Source organism: Moschus berezovskii, chromosome 16 (genome assembly GCF_049115385.1).
Source record: "Moschus berezovskii isolate FMDL1 chromosome 16, NW_MosBer_1.0, whole genome shotgun sequence".
NCBI classification, from domain to species: Eukaryota; Metazoa; Chordata; class Mammalia; order Artiodactyla; family Moschidae; genus Moschus; species Moschus berezovskii.
Genome location: NC_142475.1, coordinates 16,442,845 through 16,455,886, shown reverse-complemented (window position 1 = coordinate 16,455,886; position 13,042 = coordinate 16,442,845). Strand labels below are relative to the sequence as shown.

Here is a 13,042-nt window from a genome sequence, read left to right as displayed (position 1 = left end):
TACAAAGGAGCACTGAAGTTCAAGTCTGTAGAGGGCAGGGGGTGTGTTGGTTTGGTGGGTCCCAATCACACTATCTCATCTCTCTAGGCCAGCAGATGAAATACTTTGCATCTTGATTGCTTGTTCCATGTGCATGCTAAGTCCCTCCAGTCGTGTCTAACTCTTTGGAACTCTGTGGACTGTAGCCGGCCAGGCTCCTCTGTCCATGGGATTGTCTAGGCAAGAATACTGGAGTGGGTATTCTTCTCCAGGGGATCTTCCCAACCTAGGGATCAAACACGTGTCTCTTGCGTCTCCACCAGTGGCAGGCATATTCTTCTCCACTAGTGCCAACGGTGTGTTTAAAAGCTGTTTGTTGGCTTAATGTTCCTAGGGTGAGTGGTGGAACCTGGCCATAAGTAACATGGAAAAACAACTGGGTGGGAAGAAAAAAATGAGATTTAAGGAATCTCCAGCAATGTAATTTCTTAAAAAAAAAAACACAACTTTCTCTAGCTTCAGGTTTACAGAGCCAAGGGTTGAAATCGCTCATCCTAAACTCATTCCTTCATAAACCAAGAGTCCATCTGCATCTGTTGTGGACTGAATGCTACAGGTTATGTGCTAGGGCCCCTACGTTGGACAAATTTGGGGATCCAGTTTACAAACTAGTGAAAAAGATGGGTGGTATGAAACGCACTCTGACAGCAATACATTGGTGTATTAAGAAATACCAGAGTCAAGTTCAAGAAAAAGCTCTCCAAAAGAGTTCCCCTTAAGCTGAATGTTAAGGAAAGAGTTGGAAGAGGAGACAGTTGGGCAAGGGGGCAGCAGGGGGCGGGGAAGGAGGGAAGGATGAGCATGCAAAGGACATGCCTGAAGGCCCAAGGGTAGACACAGCTTCCTGTAGAGAGGTTCATTGGAAGGACTGATGCTGAAACTGAAACTCCGATACTTTGGCCACCAGATGTGAAGAACCAACTCATTGGTAAAGACCTTGATGCTGGGAAAGACTGAGGGCAGGAGGAGAAGGGGGGGACAGAGGATGAGGTGGTTGGATGGCACTATGGACTCAATGGACATGAATTTGAGCAAATTCCGGGAGATAATGAAGAATAGGGAAGCCTGGTGTGCTGCAGTCCATGGGGTCTCAAAGAAACGAACATGACTTAGGGACTGAACAGCAACAAAACAAGAGAGATTCAAGCAATTCTTTAAAGCAAATACAAAGAGTAAAATGAAAAATAAAGGAATAGTGGGAACTACAGCTTAAGAAGTAGGAAGAAGTTATATCTTGAAGGGCTTTATGTTGAATTTGAAGTTTGTCCTGAAAGTTACAGGAAGCTCTTGAAAGATTTCAAGTGGGAAACAGATGACACAATTTTCTTTTTAGAAAGATCACTTTGTCAGTAATGTTGCAGACACATCGGAGGGGTTAAGTAGTTTGTAGGGAAACCAGTTAGAAGGTGATTGCAGTATAGCCTGATAGAGGTGGTGAGAGTCTGAATTTAGGCAGTGATGGTGGCTGTAGAAATGACATTGAGGGAGGACAGGGAGAGACAGAGGGACTGATACAAGAGATCATAAAAAGAGACTGGGAGAACTTAATAACTAATAGCGTGTGAGGGATGAGTGAGAATGAGGAGTAGAGAGAGATTCCCAGGCTAAGCTGCTGCTGCTGCTGCTAAGTCGCCTCAGTCGTGTCCAACTCTGTGCAACCCCATAGACATCAGCCCACTAGGCTCCTCTGTCCCTGGGATTCTCCAGGCAAGAATACTGGAGTGGGTTGCTATTTCCTTCTCCAATGCATGAAAGTGAAAGTGAAGTCGCTCAGTCGTGTCCAACCCTTAGTGACCCCATGGACTGAGGCCTACCAGGTTAGATAACTGGAAAATTGATGATGCCACTTACTGAGAGAGAAGTCAGAATGAGAACAGAAAGATGACATGTTCACTTTGGAACATAATTAATTTTGTGTTTCTATGAGACATACAAGTGGAGATGTCAGATGAGTGGATATCTGAGTCTGGAGTTCAGCAGTGATCAGGGCTAAAGGTAAAGACTTAGAGGTCACCAGCATAAAAATGGTAACTGAAGGCCCTGTGTTAAGGAGAATGCTTAGATAGAAAACAAATTTAGGGAACATGAATTTAGCAGGCCATCAGAAGAGGAAGCCTTGAAAGATATTAAGAAGGTTTGTCCAGAAAGACAGAAGGAAAGCATAATGATAAGCACCATTTTGGGGGACACATTGGCTTCTAATCAATTGCCTGAGACCTTTATATACATTATTTCCCTGAATTCTTATGGCAAGCCTAGAAGTTGCTGCTGCTGCTGCTAAGTCACTTCAGTCGTGTTTGACTCTGTGTGACCCCATAGATGGAAGCCCACCAGGCTCCCCCGTCCCTGGGATTCTCCAGGCAAGAACACTGGAGTGGGTTGCCATTTCCTTCTCCAATGTGTGAAAGTGAAAAGTGAAAGTGAAGTCACTCAGTTGTGTCCGACCCTTAGCGACCCCACGGACTGCAGCCTACCAGGCTCCTCCATCCATGGGATTTTCTAGGCAAGAGTACTGGGGTAGCTTGCCATTGCCTTAAGTTAGATGTTATCAAACAGAAAAACTTAAGTTCTGAGAAGTTAAGTGATTTGCCAGTATGTTCAACTTCTGGAGTCGGATGAAACCTCGATTGAAATCCCACTCCCTGGTAGCTATGGGATGTGTGCAAGTTTGTAGTCTCTCTGAGTCTCGATTTCCTCATCCACATAGGACACAAATAGAACCTACTTCTGAGAACTGTTTTGAAGATTAGATGAGATGGCCTATGTCAAGTACTTGGCACAGAGTGGGTACTAGATACCTGATAGTTATTATTTTTATTAATAACCATAATAACCAGGCTTCCCTCATGGCTCAGATGGCAAAGGCTCTGCCTGTAATGCAGAGTTCAGTCCCTGGGTCTGGACGACCCCCTGGAGAAGGAAATGGCAACCCACTCTAGGATTCTCGCCTGGAGAATCCCATGGACAGAGGAGCCTGGTGGGCCACAGTCCACGGGGTAGCATAGAGTTCGACACAACTGAGCGACTAACACACAACACATAGAACTATGTTATCAGGTTACTGTCTCTTCTTTTTAGCTCCTTGAGCTAAAAATGTACTCCAGATTCTCACCTAAGGTCCTCAGTGTACAACTGAGACCTGAGCCAGGCTAAACTCATAAGGCTTTGCTAAAGACTTGCACATAACTAGATGGGAATGAACACAGAGAACAACATAGAGCTTGATAATCTGAAAGTGTATCACTGCATCTTAATGTCCCCTGCAAGGTGCTGCCTTCCTGCCCAGCCCAGTCCTCAGAAGGAGGTTCAATTTGTGTCCTACATGGATGAGGAGATCGAGACTCAGAGAGACTACAAATTTCCCCACATCCCATAGCTACCAGGGAGTGGGATTTCAGTTGAGATTTCATCTGACTCCAGAAGTTGAACATACTCTAGGCAAATCACTTAACTTCTCAGAACTTAAGTTTTTCTGTTTGATAACATCTAACTTCTAAGGTTGCCATAAGAATTCAGGGAAATAATATATATAAAGGTCTCAGGCCATTGACTAGAAGCCTAGCTGCCTTCCTGCCTAGCTGCCCTCTCCTTGGAAAAAGGGGAGAACCCATTTTTCCATATCTCCAGGGAGCATCATCAAATAGTCATTATATCTAAAAGTCCAGCAAGAGTGTGATCCCATAGGGAGTCAGGGGTTCACGCCAAAGTTCAAGACCCACCTTCTAAGATCTTGATATTGATCTGAGGACATGCCCTTTCCAGATGATTGATACAGGGCTGCTCACTTTCCTCAAAGAGGATCATATTTATCTCTAGGAGTATGGCTTTATACTATGGCCTCAACAGTAGAGCCTTATTAGAACACAATCAAATAAGCGCAACATTCACATGAGTGTTATACCCTTTTCATAATTCCTAGAAAAGATGAGACTTCTGAAAACTCTTCTTATTCTTTCAAAACCCATTTTCTACTCAAAAGTCACTATGAAAATTGAACGTGAATACAGAAATTGACTATAGTCAAAGAACAACTACAAGCATATAGCAAATGGGACCTACCAGATTGAGAGTAAGAAAAAAGGCTTTGTCAGTACAATTGAGAAAGAACCATAAATTTATGTTTTCAAAATTAAAAGATGTAAGTAGATATAGAAATGAATAAATTATTGGTTAGTGTTCACTCATGTGCTTTTAATCCTATAATATGATTAGGTATTTCAAAGTATAGAGACTTTTGATCATGGCTTTAGTACAATTCATAATGGCAGTTCTTTTATTTGTTTCTTCACACTTGTTTCAAGGAATGTGGAGACATAGTCTGCCCTAGGGCTCCAATCGGTTTTCCTCTACTCTAAGGTAGGGATTCTATGCAGACTTTTTGAATAGTTGGCACAGAAATTCAGTCAGCAAGAGACTCCAAGCAGTGGCCCAATTTGCCCATTCTAAAAGCCATCGCCATTAACCATTTTATGGTAATAGTTACCTGTAAAACATAGAAAAGTTGAAATGTATTTCACTGACCCAGAACATCCATTTTTCATGGGAAATTATCCTCTTTAGGTTAAAGTTTTTAATGGAATCTGTCATGATGGCAGTAGGTCTCCCCTCAACGAAAAAAGAGGAGCGTTATTGTCAGGGAAATGTAGGAAATGCTGGGTTATGCTTTGTTAGTCAGATCTCTTTACTGCTGGGCTTCTTTGAGACCTTAATTGTTTTTTTAAATTAATTTTTATTTGAATATAGTTGCCTTACAATGTTGTGTTCGTTTCTACTGTACAGCACAATGAATCAGCTATACATATTGGGTTGGCCAAAAAGTTTGTTCAACCTGAACAGCCTTTTGGCCAACCCAGTATATCCCTTCGCTTTTGGACTTGTTTCCCATTCAGGTCACCACAGTGCATTAAGTAGAACAGACTGTGCTGTACAGTCTGTTCTCATTTGTTATTTTATACATAATATCAACAGTGTATATGTGTCAATCCCAAGAACTATTAATGTGCATTGTGAAGTTTCAGATGTATTTGACTACAAAATTCTTTTGTCTCAGAGAGTCTAAAGAGACTTTTGTGTCATGGATTATGCTTTAAAGGAAACTTATTTGCCATAACTATTTGATCTTTACTGGGATAGCTTCTTCCATTGGAGAAAGTCACTTGAATGCTCTCTCTTTATTGAAATCACATTTACCTTCTCCAGGGAGTATCCATTATCCCCCCTCCCTTTCTCTGTCACTGACTAGGGAAACTTCTACATATCTGCCATAGACACCAACATATACTTGGATCATGACATTTATTTATTTATTCATGTTTTTCTTGTATTTGTCTCTCATACTAGATTAATATGGTGCCTGACACATGGAGATACTCAAATATTTGTTGAATGGCTAGCAAATGAATGGGAATTATTGGAAGAAAATATAAATTCAATCAGAGGAATTTCTTGGTTACAGATATATCTCGGGGATTTCATAGGATCTCAGGTTTTTATCAAAATAAAAAGGACACCCCCAATGATACACCCACTAGGCAAACACCTCTTCCGTATTCTTTTGTCCAGGCACACTTAATCATTACCAAGAGCTCCTGTGAGTGGAACCATAGCTGTATAATTCCATTGGATTGTTTCCATAAGGCTTTTAACTCAAGAAAGAAAACATGACCAGTGAAAAGGAATCCTTAATTACATCTTAAAAATATGATCAAAAGCAACATTTTAGAAAAGTGTTTCCAGGGAAGAGCTGAGGATGACACCCAGTTTATAATAATTCATTTTCCCAAACCTCCAAGCATGTGATCAAAGCTGATACACATTATCTCAAGTTGGTACCAGAGTGACTCATTTTTTTCTTACTTTTTTGGAAGTTATTATTTGGATAAATTAATTGATGAGGAAGAGCCAAACCTGGTCCAGCCAGGTGTAGACTCTAAGAGTCCTGCTGCCTGATCTCTAATAGTATCTTTTTTTTTTCTTTCCTTATTTTAAATGAAGAAACCGTGGCCTTTGGAAGCTTGAGCTACTATCATGCAATTCAGACCCTTTTAAATAAAGATAGAAATATAGCAAGTTAGAACTTGCAGGAGGAAGACAATGGAATCTCCTCATTAAATGTAGGTGGTTGCAAACAGCTTTGTTATTGGGCAAATGAGTGTGATACAAGTACTCTTGATGGCCTGTGTGCTCAATGCTAGAATCATTCAGTTAATCTGGGCCAAGGATTTAAAGGATTCTTACCAGTAAGGTTTCAGCTCTAACCAGTTAATCCTCCTTCCTACCATACCACCAGAGAAGGAAATAAAACAATGAAGCTTCTAATTCCTTCTCCTTCCTCCCATAAGGTGTGCTAACATTGATTCATTGGTAATTGTTGACAGATCTCCCAGGAAGATTGAAAATTTTCTAAATTCACAGACACATTCGGATGAAAGAGATGAAAACTTCTTAGTCCAGAATCTAAGCAAAGAAAAGAACAAGCAATGTACTTTTCTGAGGACCTAGTGGTGTGCTGACCCAATTCCCTAACAATTCTAAACATTTTACAAAGCACAACTCAAACATCTCATCTGTTTATATAAGAGAAAATTTCCTCCCTCTCACCCTCCCCTTCTGCTCTAACTGCTTAGGGAAAGTAGAGGACGACTGAGGCCAGTCGTTGGAAGGTGCAAGGAGGTGAATTCTGAATGGAGCCTAAGACTTTTTTCTCTCATTCCGTGTTATTTAACAATGGAATCTGCAACTTCTTTAAATAATGAGTGCTCTTTACATTAGTAATACTATGAGAGGGATGGACAAAGACATTTCTAAAGTACCTTCCAATTCAAAGACATTTCAATTCTTGAAGACCACCACTTGAACATAGGCTAGCTGTCCTGAGGAGCGAATTAGTGCCCATCAGCTCTGGTCCTTAACTTGTTTGATAAATAATGGTTCCTTCTTCACTGGTGCTGAGAGCTGGAAAGGCAGGTGGGGTTGAAAAAAACAAAACACCTGCTGAGCAAATAAAACAACGTTGCATATTTTAATAGAAAATTTAAAAGTTGCTCTCTCTTTCCAAAAGGAGGAACCCTGTTGGAATAAATACTCTTAGTTCACCAGAACTGTGAGATCCCCATAATGAGAAGAAAGTTGATTGGGAATCATCATGTTCCCCATCATCATATTGGAAATCATCTATAAAATCAATTTTCAACTAATATTTACCAACAGTCTTCTAAGAAAGGCCTGAAAAATGGATTCTTAATCTGACGTTTTCCAACCATACAGCATATATTATTTCTAATATCAAAGAATAATATTTTAAACATAACTTTAAATTGGCTCCAAACTATTTTAGGCATAGGTTAAATTCTTCTAGTCTTTATACTAATATATATGATTTTACTCTATCAATTGTACTTTAATTTTTGTTTGTTTTTCGAGACATATTGGACACATCATATGCAAACCATTGTGCTAGACGCTTTCACATAGCTTGCATTTGGATAAATAGTTGTAGGGCAATGAGTTAGCAAAGGAGTTTAGATTATTAGTTCATAGGAAAGCTTCAGAGAATTCAGTGCCTGTAATAGTAATTGCAATAATGATAAATATCTAGGGTCCACATTGCAGTTTTTATCTTTTAAAATGCTTTACTGTACACTCCTTTACTTTGTTGGGATTTTTTTTCTCTGCTTTACTGTTTTTTGGGTTTTTTGTTAGTAACTTTATTGAGGTAGCATTCACATACTATAACCTTTACTAATTCTTAACCTTACTTAAACAGTAAGATAAAACAGAAAAAGCCTTAACTGTTAAAAAAAAAAATGAACAACTCTTTAAGACTCCATGTTTCACTAATATTTAAATTTAAGTATGTTTTAAAGGCAGTTTAAAAGGAAGAAAATATTTTGAGGCAAAGTTAGACGAGTTTGAGGAGAGAATAAAGGCATCTGAAAAATAGCATAAGAAAGGAAAAGTTGATGATATAAAGTATATAACAAGAGAGTGAGTCTGGAAACTAAGTTTGATTTGGTGAATATCTAGAGAGCTGATCAGGGGTTTTGAGAGAGGATGGGAAAGATTAAGAGACTAGCCAAGTTAATTTGGAAATAAGCCAGCTTCACGTATAATAAGCTAAGAACCATCCGAGAGGATTGGTAATTCAAGAAGGTGGCCAAAGAAAGCTTGCCGCACAAGGAGCAAAGATAACTCAAAATAGACTGATGTCTGAAGTTTAACTCAAGGGATAAAAATAACTTGTATATATATTTTTACAATATAAAATGAGGACAAGTGGCAGATAGCCTGTGAATTAAAGATTCATTCTGTGTTTCTGCATTCTGTGTTTTGAGTCTAGTCTAAAGTAGATGATTCACCAGGAAAATCACTCTTAAAAAAAAAGTCATTAGTTTACCATATACTAAATAATCTATTTTAAAAGCCAAATGTAATTATAGGATCCAGTTAATGCGTTTTAAGAATCACATGGAGAGAAGAAATGATATATTGTATTTGAGCTTAAAGTGACCTCTTAAATTTTACCAACTGTTCCAAATACATATGTAGTGATAATTAATGTAGTGATGATCAGATTATTTTGTATTCTGTTTAAATGTTACAAACTTATACTCAGTGGATTTTTCACATCAGAATTTATTGTACTTACTGTTCCTTATGAAATGAAATTGCTATTTTTACTCGAAGTGGATTTCAGTCACATTATAAATTAATTCATCCACTTTAATTACAGCATAATTAATTAATCTAACAAATATTATTATTACTAAATAAAATGAAAAAATTTCAAGCTTCTTTAAGATTTTAATCATTTTGTGCTAACAATACAACATATTTTTGCTTTTCAACCAAATTATTATTCTTATGTTATATATTCCAAATAATCAGTGAAGTTACTTTTGTTAAACCTGTGTGAATCAGAGTGCATATGTAGGTGAAATTAGTCATAATTGAGATTTCAAAATTACAAAAATTCTAGTCATTTGTTAATTTAAAAATTAGTTGACCTTTTGAAGCATTTTAAAAGTTATGTACATTTATGTACTCTTAGTAAAAAAGAAATTGAAAACTTTGCTCATGCAGACACAGAATTTTCAGACACCTAATATGTAAAAAAATAAACCAACATTTTAAAACTTCTTCTGAATCACAGATGTCTCTGAAAATTTGATGAAAACTGCAGCTTCCTCTTCCTAGAAAAAAACACATGTGTGTATATGCACATGAAGTTTTGCTTAAATTTTACAGTTCATGGACTCTCTGAGGTCTGCCTATGGACCCACCAGAAGTCCATGAACTCTGGGTTAAGAACCTCTGCAATAAACCCACACTTTGCTTTGGCAAAGTAGAAAACTTACCATTAGAAAGTATGATTGTTTAAGCTTTCCTTCTTTAGGGGCATGTATCTGAAAGGAATGATTTTTTTTTTTAATCTCCCTAAAAAACTTTGGCTCAGTGATCCCTCCTGTTTAGCCTTAAAATGAGGACCAATTTCCTTTGGGTCAAACCCCAAACTCTTAGTGTCTTGACTTTCTAAATGCTTGACAACTATAGACACTTTAATGAAATCCAAATGGGTGAAATTCAACACTTCATTCTGATTTTCTTTACAGATGTTCTTAATAAGGACACTGAAGAAATCCTTAGAAGCCTAGCTTCACACATCAGCCAAGGGAAGAAAGAATTCATTGGAAAATTAAGATAATAAGTAATTCTGGAGTGTTCCTGTACCAGTCAATATTGAGCACTTGGAGCATAAACCTATAATCAGCTTTGTAGGGAAGTGTGTAAGTGACAGGGCTAAAGTCTGCTGGTAGATTCCTGGGAAGCAATAGAGTTAGATCATACTACCTTCTGATGTTGGATATTGATTCTGCTCAATAATTTTCCCCAGAAAGACTTAATTTGTCTAAGTGACAGGTTTTTTAAAAATGAATACAAGAAGAAGAAGCTGAAACAGTTCCCTTTGGCTGTCATAATATTGAAACAATTATTTCAATAATGAGAGATAATTAATAGAAACTATATTGCTGGAATATAATATAAATTATATTGCTGGAATTTTATAAGTAGAATGGATGTTTTAATACCACACATAGGTAGAATAGGTCACTATAATCATTCTGTTCTTCTACTCCCTTTACTTGCTAAAGGTGGGTAAAAATCAGTCTTCAAAGCTCTGAATAGAATAGTTACAATCTGGGGAATCATTTTCCTGAACATTTTTTGAGCCATCTGGAGAGAAGGATTTACACACTTAGATGGACACAGAAATTTACATGGAACATTTTCATCAATAAATTTGAAACTTTGGAGGTGAAAAAAAAAGCTGAATTTGTCTGACAAAATATTAGTGTTCTGGTCCCTCTTAAAATTCCCAAGAGTAGTGTTGACTTTATAGGAATTTGTGGAAGTGAGGCACATTAACCTGAAAGGAAAGATCAGAGGGAAAGGTACTCATGATTTTTAACTAGTCAGAGTTCTGAATTCTGATCCAGAACCTGCCACTCCTATTAATATTTCCCGCAGAGCTTTAGGCAATTTACTTCACCCCACTGCCACTCCCAAGCTTATCTCTTTCTTATTCCATTAAATGAAGATAATGCTGATCTAATAGGAAACTTGTATAAATTTAATGTCGTGTTAGAAATATTTCAATAGTTTTAGAGCTTCTTTAGCTAAGTTTTAGCATCTGGTAAATTTGTCCCTTTTGCCTTACATCTTCAGTTGAATGTGGCTTCAAAACAAATGAGCCATTGTCAATGAGTCTGTGACTGACACCATCAATAATTAGAATAAGTTAGTAGGTGACTGAGGGGAAAATAGAAGTGTGTGGGAAGCCAAGGTTCTAGAGCTGGCTTGCACCGTAGGAAAATCACTTAACTTTTCTTTTCCTCAATTTCCTCATCCTCAAATGAAGTATCAATAAAGTCTTCTGTGTGGTCCTTAATAATACCTGTTTTTGTATAGTTATATGTGTATTTTTTTTAATTTGGCCTCTTTCCAGTAGACTATAAGCTTTAAGATGTGAGAGCTGGACTGTGAAGAAAGCTGATCGCCGAAGAATTGATGCTTTTGAACTGTGGTGTTGGAGAAGACTCTTGAGAGCCCCTTGTACTGCAAGGAGATCCAACCAGTCCATTCTAAGGGAGATCGATCCTGGGTGTTCATTGGAAGGACTGATGCTAAAGCTGAAACTGCAATACTTTGGCCACCTCATGCGACGAGTTAACTCACTGGAAAAGACTCTGATGCTGGGAAAGGTTGGGGGCGGGAGGAGAAGGGGACGACCGAGAATGAGATGGCTGGATGGCATCATCGACTCTGTGGACATGAGTTTGAGTGAACTCTGGGAGTTGGTGATGGACAGGGAGGCCTGGTGTGCTGTGATTCATGGGGTCGCAAAAGTCAGACACGACTGAGCGACTGAACTGAACTGAACTGAACTGATAAGCTTTAAGGGTGTAGAGAATTTGTCTTTCTGGTATATCAGTGTATCTCTAGTTTCACAGAGTAGCTGCTTATTAAATATCCCATAGTAGATGATTCCTACAGTCTCCTTCAGTTCTAAAATCTTATTCTTTTATTTTTAAAAAAAGTTTATTATGAATATTTCCAAGCATATAGAAAAGTATAGAGACTAATACAACAAACCCCTTACACGCATCACTGTTTTGTCAAGTCTTAACAACATCTACATTTGTTTCAGGGTTTGTTTTTTTTTAATTTTATTTAATAAATGGTACAAAGCACAATGCCAAAAACATTAACAGTTAAAATTTCACCAAAAGAAAAAATACTTTAGAATACACAGTTGTAAAAAGCTACATTAAGTTATTTCACAACTGGCTCAGGCTGCAAAAAGAAAAAAATCCCAATGCCATACCTAAGTTATCCGTCTCTCAAAATAATGCCATTTATGTTATAAACCATGAGCACCCCATCAAAAGACGGGAACTGCTTTTGTTAATTCATATATATATATATGACTGTATCACTTTGCTATACAAACCTGAAACTGAAACTTTAAGGTTTTTTTTTTAAAAGAAACAAATATCATAAATACAATTAGAATCCCCCTCCACATACACCGTTTTCCAATTTCTTTCTTCTTTGTCCCCAGAGGTAACTATTTTCCAGAATTTTATGTTTATTATTTCCAAGAACATTTTACACTTTTACTATATTTATATAAACTACATATCATGTCTTCAAACTTTACATGAATGACATATGCTTGTCAATCCACAACTTGCTTATTTTTTCACACATTATGTGCTTGAGATTAATCCATGCTGATACTAATCCATTTTAACTTCTATTCCATTAATTATTTATTCATTTTCCTGTTAGCAGACATTTATGTTCTTTTGAGTTTTTTCTCTTATAAACAATATTTCAAACAATATTCTCACTTATGTCTGTTTCTACAGATGTGCTTAAGTTTCTGTGGTGGAGTCACTCGACTGAACAGATAAAATCTTCAAATTCACTAATCTAGGCTACAATATCTGATTCACTTGCCTATATTTTTATGGAGATAGTTGATCAAGTTATTTCCTTTTTATTTATTTTTTCTTTTGACCTGGGCAGGAAAGGAACTATTAACCAAGTTGACAAGAGCATCATCTTTTTACTTCTAGTCTTTCTACCTCTAATCAGACAGAAATAAGGCAGAAACCTCAGAGAAGTCAAGAAGATTAACATAAAATAGGGAAATGCAGATGTATGTAGATCAGAATCACATATGTCCTGTCATCGCATAATGGTATTTACAACACAGCACTGTCAATATGTGATGTTGTAAAAACAGTGACACATGGTAAATATTGCAGAGGCCTATGAATAAAGTCCCTCTGAAAGCATATGACTGTGACCCAGTTCATAAGGAAATAATTTTTAGGATAGAGAAGCAGCAACTTTTCAGACCAAATAGCAAGATAATGGGAAGTGTTCAACTCTGAGCCATAATACCAATTGAACCACTGTTTTAACCCTGTCCTTA

General features: G+C 37.4%; 1 protein-coding gene across 1 annotated transcript in view; it reads right to left on the bottom strand.

Annotated features, from left to right (window-relative positions):
- Positions 1-13,042, bottom strand: part of OSR2 (odd-skipped related transciption factor 2) — a 56,618-nt gene that overhangs the window by 27,968 nt on the left and 15,608 nt on the right. The gene's annotated exons all lie outside the window — the stretch shown is intronic.